This window comes from Rhinopithecus roxellana, chromosome 14, assembly GCF_007565055.1.
Source record: "Rhinopithecus roxellana isolate Shanxi Qingling chromosome 14, ASM756505v1, whole genome shotgun sequence".
Lineage (NCBI taxonomy): Eukaryota > Metazoa > Chordata > Mammalia > Primates > Cercopithecidae > Rhinopithecus > Rhinopithecus roxellana.
This window is the reverse complement of record NC_044562.1, coordinates 57,773,057-57,781,598: the sequence shown is the minus strand read 5'-3', so window position 1 is coordinate 57,781,598 and position 8,542 is coordinate 57,773,057.

Below are 8,542 nucleotides of genomic sequence, written 5' to 3'. Positions count from 1 at the left end.
CGGCCTCCAACCTGAGAGGAGCTGGCACCCACCTAGCCTGGGAACTGGAGCTCATCTGGTTGTGGAGAGAAGCAGCCTCCGTGGCTTCACCTCACCCAGGTGGAGAACTTCGCCCCACCACCCCCTCCAGCACCTGCGCCAGGCACCCTGCCCGCCCCGCCCCCTCCCTGCGCAGGGCCGTGCAAGTCCCAACCAGCAGGGAGCCGCCCCACCGACCCTTGGCCCTGCCAGCTGGCTGGGTGCGCTGGGTGCTCAGCTGCAGGGGTGTCTGCAAACAGCAAACGTGGAGACGGCCCCACTCGGCGTCGTGGAGATGCCGCCCCTGCAGCCACCGCACATGGGCCACTCTCTCCCTGGGCAGCTGCACCTGAGTCAGAGCTGTGGGCAGAACCACGACCCCGGGGGGGTGGGACAGGGGCAACAGCCACTCGCTTCCTGGTGCTTGAAAGCCCCTGTGAGGGGCTGCAGCCCAGTGAGTGGGTCTCTGCTTCCATGCCTCCCAGGACAAGGAGCTCACCTCCTCACAGGATAGCCCACGGTCAAGAGACAGATATCCCTCCTCCACGCTGGCCCACTCCTGTTCACTGGAGTTGGTTAGAGTATGTGTCCCCCTCCCCAGGGCAGCTGTTCAGGTTCGAGGGCCCATTTGTCCTAGGCCCTCACCCACGGCCTGCCTAGGTCCCCACACACAGCCGTGTGCCACAGTCCTCCGTCTCCACAGGACTCTGGCCTGCGGGGAGGTGGATGATGACACCTTCAGTGTCCCAGCTCCTCCTTCCCAGGAACCTCCCAGTGTTCTGAATTCACCCAGGAGACCCCCGACCCCACCCCAATCTACCCAAAGTGCCCAGGGGCTCTAAGCCATGGGAAAGGCTGGCTCCTCAGGCCCCAAGCTGCTCCCTCCAGCAGCCACAGAGCAGGGCCCTTCTCCCTCGGGCACAGCCCCCAGGCTTTGCATCTCCCTTTGCCCCTAAAGCCCCCTCTCCGCTGCTGTCAACACCAAGGGCCCAAGACCAGGCCCCCCTCTCCTCTCCTCGGCAGGGGATTCCACCTGGCTGTCCCCCTTGTCAGTCCTGGTTGACACCCTGTCCTGTCCTTCACTGGCTCTGGCCTCCTGGCTCCCACCAGTTCCTGAGCCGAACCCAGCTGGTTGCCCCAAGGGACCCCACTCTCTCCACCTGTGCCCCAGCTGAGGTCGGAGCCTCCGATGGGCCAGGCCCCATCCTTGCCCCTTGGCCCCTCTGGTGGGTGGCGAATGACATGGTGAGTTTCCTGTGGCTGGAATGGCGTCACATTCCTCAGTGTACCCTAGAGCTGGGCATGGTGCCTGGCACACAGGAGCATGTGGACCACACCAGGGAACTGTGGGCAGGCAGTGGTCCCTGGGAAGCCGTACCCGTGCGAGAGAGAGGAGAGCCGCTGCTGACGGAGGGGTTGCGGGCGCCCGCCCTGGACGGCTGGGCAGCTTTGACCACAAAGAGCCAAGTGCTCCAGAGGCCTGCAGGCAACCACTGGCCACAGTGCACCCAAGACTCCAACTCTGACCCCAGGAGGGCAGCATGGTGAGGGTGGGGAGAGTCAGAGAGACCAGACGTGCCATGGGGCCTTGGCAACTCAAGAAGGGGTTCCTTGGCACCCGTGGCAACCGCAAATGCTCAGATGGGCATTGATTGAGTCTCTCAGCAGCGCTCAGGGCCACAGCATGGATCTTGTATTTCAGGAAGTCCCAGATGTGCTGGAAAAGGCGGGGTGGGAAGGACACATTCCGGCCTGAACAGAGTCCCTGGGCTGAAGCGAGGGAAGCACCAGGGGCGCACCCTGAGCTGTGGAGGCTCCATGCAGCTGCAGCCCACAGCAGGGGCGTTTCCGGGGCTGTGACAGACCACAGCGGAGGTAAAATGACAGAAGCAAATTCTCACAGCTCTGGAGGCAGACGTCCAAGAGCACGGTGTTGCATGGCCGAGCTCCCTCCAGAGGCTCCAGGGAAGCGTGGCTCCCGCCTCTCCCAGCTCCAGTGCAGCCGCGTTCCTTGACCACGTCTCTCCATCTCTGCTGCCTCCGTCCTCACGTGATCCTCTCCTATGGGCAGCTGTGCTATCTCTTTCTGCTTCTCTTACAAGGACACTGGGGAGAACATTTAGGGCCACTGGGCTGTCCCAGATAATCTCCTCATCCCACAGGTCTCAATTCACCCACAGTTCAGTCTGTTACCACATAAGGCCACACTGTCTCCTGTGCTTTATGAGGTCCTGTTCACAGGTTCTGGGGACTAGGAGGTGGCCGTTCCTCAGCCAGCCGCAGTCAGCAGCCCCACACGACCACATGCCAGGAGCCCAGCCGAGAGACGCTGCCTGCAGGGACCTATGCTCATTGCCCCTCCCCTAGCCCAGCCACCTGTTCGGGAACAGCAGACACAGCTCTGTGCAGCCTCAGGGACAGGGATGCAAAAGCAACCAAGATGGGAGTCTCCATCTGTGTTCTACACCAGCCACCAACGCCGGAAGTACTCCGGGAAGGAGACCCTTCTTCTGCATCGGGCCCTTCTCTCCAGGACGCTGTGGTCCGATTCAGCCAAGGTGCCCAGAGTACCTGCCAGGCCTGCTCAGGCTCAGGTGCGGATGCAGAAAAGTCAGACTTGAGCGGACTTGTGAGACCTGAGCAAGTCGCTGCCCAGCCTGGGCTCCAGGTCCTCAATGGACGGTGAAGAATCCACAGGAGACAGGCTCTCAGACAGAATCCAGCAGCCCAGAGACCAGACGCCCTTTATGCAGACACCTCTGCAGGGAAGCAGTTTCCACGCTGACATGGCCCGTCTGGGCTTCAGGATAAAGCGGCGATGCTCACCACGAGGCACAAACTCCCATCCTGACTCCCAGACCACAAGCCCGGCCCCTTCAGCCTCCTCTACTCCCAGAGCACACGACCGGCCCCTGCAGCCTCCCCGACTCCCAGACCACACGCCCGGCCCCTGAGGCCTCCCCTTCGTGGCCTAACTCTGCACCCGGGTGGCGAATAAAATGCGGGACACCCAGTTGTTAGGATTAATCTGAAGTTCAAATCTAACTTGCATGGCACACAAACATTTATTGTTGTTGATCTGGAGTTGGATTGTAACAGGGATCCCTGTATTTCCACTGCGAAGCCTGGAAGCCCCCTCAGAGCAGCTCTGAGCGGTAGGGGTGAACCCCCACTGGGAGGAGCAAAGCAAAGAAGGGACTGTTGCCTCTGAAGCACCGCCCATGCTGAGAAGGTCAGGGCCGTAGCTGCTGTCAGCAACACCCATGCTGAGAAGGTCAGGGCCGTAGCTGCTGTCAGCAACACCCATGCTGAGAAGGTCAGGGCTTCCTGTCCTGCTCTGGCCTCTGCAGCCCCCACCTAGTGGGGCAGGACAACACCAAGAGCCACTCTGGGCCTCAGCTTGAGTCTCCTGTGGGATGGGCAGGTACTCAAGGTGAAAGTTCTGAGGAAGCACAGGGACTGGGCCGCTTTAGGGAATGGGAGTAGCCCTGTTGGGCTGCAGGAACGGGGAGGTGAAGCCGGGTGTGAGGCCTGGGCTGGGCGGGTGATGGGGGCTGCCCTAGAGAGCCTGTCCAGCCCCCGCCCACTGAGCCAGCCTGTCCTGGGGAAGGCAGGTGTCCGTGGTCACCCCCAGGGAGGTGAGGAAGAAGCTGGCAAATTGAAAATAACTGCTGGGAGAAGCAAGTCCTCCTACCAAAGCCAGCCCAACCCCACCAGGGCACCCCGTGTGGCCCTGGGCCAAGCCATGCCATGCTCGTTCCCTGGGATTGGGAAGTCCAAGTCATGGAGTGAAACCGACTGGACGGAAAGGACGAGGCCAGAGGAGGCAGCAGCTGCCAGGAGCATCCCCAGTGGAATCCCAGGTGGCTCCAGCTGGGACTTCAGAGCAGGACCCACGTGATGCTCAGGCCATGGGAAGGTTCGGCAGACCTCACTTCTCCAGGGATCCCCCACCTGCCTGGGGCTCCCCTGGAACCCTTGCCTGGCCCAGGGAAAGACTGGGTAGGAATGACAACCCCAACATGGCAAGGGCTTGCAGAGAAGGGAGGCGAGGCCCCGGGAGGAGGAGGGAAATCCCGCCCCACCTGACATGACCGTGGCCAGCACCCTGCCTGGCTTCACTCAGGACGGTGTTTTCCCAGTGGAGACCACAGGAAGAGACCGCCTGCCCCCACACACGCCCTTTCTCACTCAGCCGTCCCTCACCCTCCTCACCCTCTTCCTGCCCCTGCAGTCCCCTGGTGCGTCTAAGGAGCTGCCCGCTCAGGCCCAGGCTCATCTGAGTCACTCACCATCCCTGTTAGCGGACTGCAGACTGTGCCTCAGCCCACAGCACCCACGGCACCTGGTGCAAAGAGCCCCTGAGGGTGTGAAGACTTCTCAGTCCCTGACAATTTCTTGAAGGCCTCCTCCACCAGGTTACAGGACGGGAGCATTTTTGCAGAGCTCAGGAATTAAGTCCTCACCCTTCCTCCACCCTTGGCCCATAGGCTGTCCTTCCCACCACTGCCCAGAGGGAACACCGCGGCCCACAGTCTGCTTCTCAGAGAAGGAGGTATCTGCAGGCGTCCCCCCATGCTGTCCTCCCTCCTCTGGGGCAGAGGGAGGGTGTGGATGCTGTGCGGTGGGAGTGCAGTGGGTAGCAGGCAGGAAGCCTGTGCCTCAGGGAGCTCTGGTGTACACACACAGCCTGCCTTGCCCTGTGGCTCCTACACGCAGGGGAGCAGGGGCTGGGGGAGGAAGGAGGTGATGGGCAGTTAAGCCCCAGGTGGACAGAGAGGGCTGGGGTGTGCTCAGCTGGGGAGCAGTCAGGTGTGTGGTGGGGTGGGGAGATGCACCTGTGGGTCATGGGCTGGGGGCTACTTTGGACCACCCTGAGGAGCTGAGCTACCTGGGGCTGAGGGTGGGCTAATCCCTCACCTGGAAAAGCCAGTGGGGAGCAGATGTTAGAGCAGACTCATTTTTCTTAGGCAGGAAGGAAGCTGGAGGCAGGCTCAGCCCAGGACAGGGGGTGGGCAGGGACCCCGGGAAGAGGGAAGCTCAACGGCACAGCTCAGGCTGCAGTGCAGTGGTGCCATTCGGCTCACTGTGACCTCCGCCTCCCGGGTTCAAGCAATTCTCATGCCTCAGCCTCCTGCATAGCTGGGATGACAGGCATGTACCATCATGCCCAGCCAATTTTTTTGTATTTTTTTAGTAGAGACAGGGTTTCGCCATGTTGGCCAGGCTGGTCTCGAACTCCTGACCTCAGGTGACCCACCTGCCTCAGCCTCCCAAAGTGCTGGGATTACAGGTGTGAGCCACCACACCCTGCCAGAATTCGTTACACATTCCGAATACTAATCCTTTATCAGATGTAAGATTGGTAAATATTTTCTCCCATTCTGTGGGTTTTCACTTTCTTCATAGCGTCCTTTGATGCACAAGTTTTAAATTCTGATGCTGTTCAATTTATCTATTTTTTTCTTTGATTGTCTGTGCATTTGATGTCATACCCAAGAAATCACTGCCAAATCCTGTGTCATGAAGCTTTTCCCTACATTTTCTTCTAAGCTCTTTATGGCTTGGGCTCTTATTTTTGGATCTGTGGGCAGGGTGGTAGCCCCAAGCCTCCTCCGGTCCCCAGGCAAGAGCCCCCTCCCCAGGCACTTTTCTTCACTGTGCTGTGGTGTTCAGCCTCTGCCACGCTGACAGAAAGTGACAGAAGGCAGGGTCCCCAGCCAGCCCTGCAGCCTCTCCCAGGACCCAGGTCCCCCAGGGCCTGCCCATGGCAGCATCCACCAGCAACCCCTCAAGTGGATAAACACAGGGTGGGTGAAGAGCAAGGTCTTCTCTCCCACCCCACAGAACCTCTCAGGACCTGCCTGCCCCCAACCATCTGGATCCCCCCCTAAAACCCAGTACATGTATCCAGCTGGCCTCCCCTCTCAGGAGAGTGGACGAGACCTTGACAATCACGCCGAATGCTTTGTTCTCCTGCATCAGACCACCTGCCTCGCCAGCCACCACCCCTGCCCTCAGCTGGCCTCCTGTCCATGCCCGACAGATGGGGGTGGGATGGTGCCACTCCGCTGCTGTGTGCAGGATGGGGTGGCACTTCCATGCCCTCTGAAGAAAGTTCATGTGCAGGGCAGCTCGGCGGAGCGGGTGGGCGGTGGACAGAATGTGGCGCCCTCTGTCCCAGCATCACAGCCTCCAGGGCTGCCCATCCTGCCGTAATCACACTGGAATCTTTCCTGCCTTCCGTCACTGTCTCAGCTCATTCGGTGACTCTGCACCCCCTAGGGCTAGAGCTGAGTCCACACTTGGCAGAGCGGACTGTCTGAGAGGACAGCCAGTGACTGCTTGAGAAGAGTGGCTCCGTGGCTCCCTGGGGCAGACCCGGGTCACAGTCTCCTTGGGTTCTGTCCGAGGCACATCCCCTGCTGGTGCTAGACAGAAAAAGACACCCGTGGCCGGCTGTGGGTGCCCGGCAGCCAGTGTGTCTGTGCCTGCTCGCCATCTGTTCCTGTGTCCCCACGTGGGCCCAGCACAGCCAGGATCGGGGACTGTCCCCACGGAGATAAGGCTGTAACCCCAGCAAGGTTTCCTGTTTCAAGGGAACAATGACAAAACCCGGCGATGATGTATCTACAGACAGGTGTTCCTCTGAGCCCAGGAGGGTTCTTCCTCAGCGTCCGAAAGCCAGGCAGCTCGGGGAGGACGAGGAGGACCGCAACCAGAACAGTCATGGGTACCGAGTACTTCCCGCAGTCCCGGGGAGGGAGGCATGAGGTCCAGAGAACAAGAGCTCAGCCGCCATCAGGCTGTGGGTCAGGACTGGGCAGGGCCCCCTGAGCCCCACCCTCCCTGAGAACCCACCCCACAGAGCGCCTGCACCCGGGGAGGACCCTCTACCCCATCCTCCACTGTCCCAGGACGTTCCCTGGGGGCCCAGCCAGGCTCCGGCCAAGGCCTGCCCTGTGGGTTCTTCTTCTAGTCCAGCCACAGCCCTGGTCTGGGAGCCCCATGATGGAGCCCAGCAGTGAGGCCTTGGGAGGCGTGCACGGGGCTGGGCCAGCCCTCGTTCCCTGGAAAAGTGTCCTGGGGGAATCGGGACCACGGCCAGCAGGCGGGGGCTTTCCTGCACAGCCAGAGGGGCAGGGTTAAGGGGGAGAAGCAGCGTCAAGGGAGACGTTGGGTGGCAAAGAAACAAGGATGTGTCTGGTGGAGCAGCCAGGACCCCAAGGCTACGAGGAGGTGGGCGGCGAGGAGGGCCTGCCTTGGGTTGGGGCCCCACCAAGAGGAGGGACCAACCTTCATGGCTCACCGGGACTCTCCCAGGAAATCCCTCTTCCCTGGGCAAACCCTCCAGTGCCTGAGGAAGAGGCACGGGAGGTCATCTGGGAAAATCATGGACTTGGAGCTGCCGCAGGCAGGGGGAGGTTGAACTGCAGGCGGCTATGCCCACCCCAGATGGCACAGAGGCCCCAGGTGATGCCCTCCTGGACCCAGAAAATCCCATCCTTACCTTTGGTCTTGTCCGGGGCAACTCCACAGCCAGAAGGAATTTCTAAAATGCAGGCGGGGCCGGGTGCAGTGGTTCACACCTATAATCCAGCACCTTGAGAGGCCAAGAGGGGAGGATTGCTTGAGGTCAGGAGTTCAAGACCAGCCTGGTCAACATGGTGAAACCCCGTCTCTGCTAAAAATACAAAAACTAGCCGGGCATGGTGGCACGTGCCTGTAATCCCAGCTACTCCACAGGCTGAGGCAGGAGAATCACTTGAACCTGGGGGGCAGAGGTTGCAGTGAGTCAAAATCATGCCACTGTACTCCAGTCTGGGCAACAGAGCAAGACTCCATCTCAAAAATAAATAAATAAATAAAAATAAAATTAAAAACAGATGGGAGCCCCTGCCACCAGCCCTCCTGAGAGCTGTCACCTGCAGAGGCCACACGGGGTGCCTCCACCTGGCTGGGCCCAGTGCACGTCACCTTTGGCCTGGATGTACAGCTTCAGGTCAGGGCGTCCCTCCAACACCCCCATTCAGGCCACCGGCCTGCCCCTGAGCATGGGCATCTGTGTCAGGACTGACACAGGACTTGCTTCTGGCGTGGGAGGTCTTATCTCCACCTATCGAAGAGGCCCTCATGGGAAATCACACCAGCCTCCCAGCCTCCTCGCCACTCCCCACCGTCCACAAGTTCACTCAGATGCCCCTTCCCCACTCCACCCACCCTGCCCCCAGCAGGAACTCTCACCAGAGGCCAGGGCCACACCCTCTAAGCCCCAACCCCCCTCAGGGAAGTTCAGCGAAGCCCCAGCAGGTTAACACTGCCCCTCCCACCTCAGGCTGAAGCATCGAGGGCAGGGCTCTCCATGGCCACTGGGCCGCCCAGGACTCTGAGGGTGGGCGACAGGCAGTCTTGGGTGCCTGGGGGATCTGGAGGCTGCTCAGGGAGGGGCCCAGCCCATGGAGTGGGTGTCCTGGGTCTGGACCTGGAGCCAGAGGTCATGCTTGGGCCAGAAGCACGAGGCTCA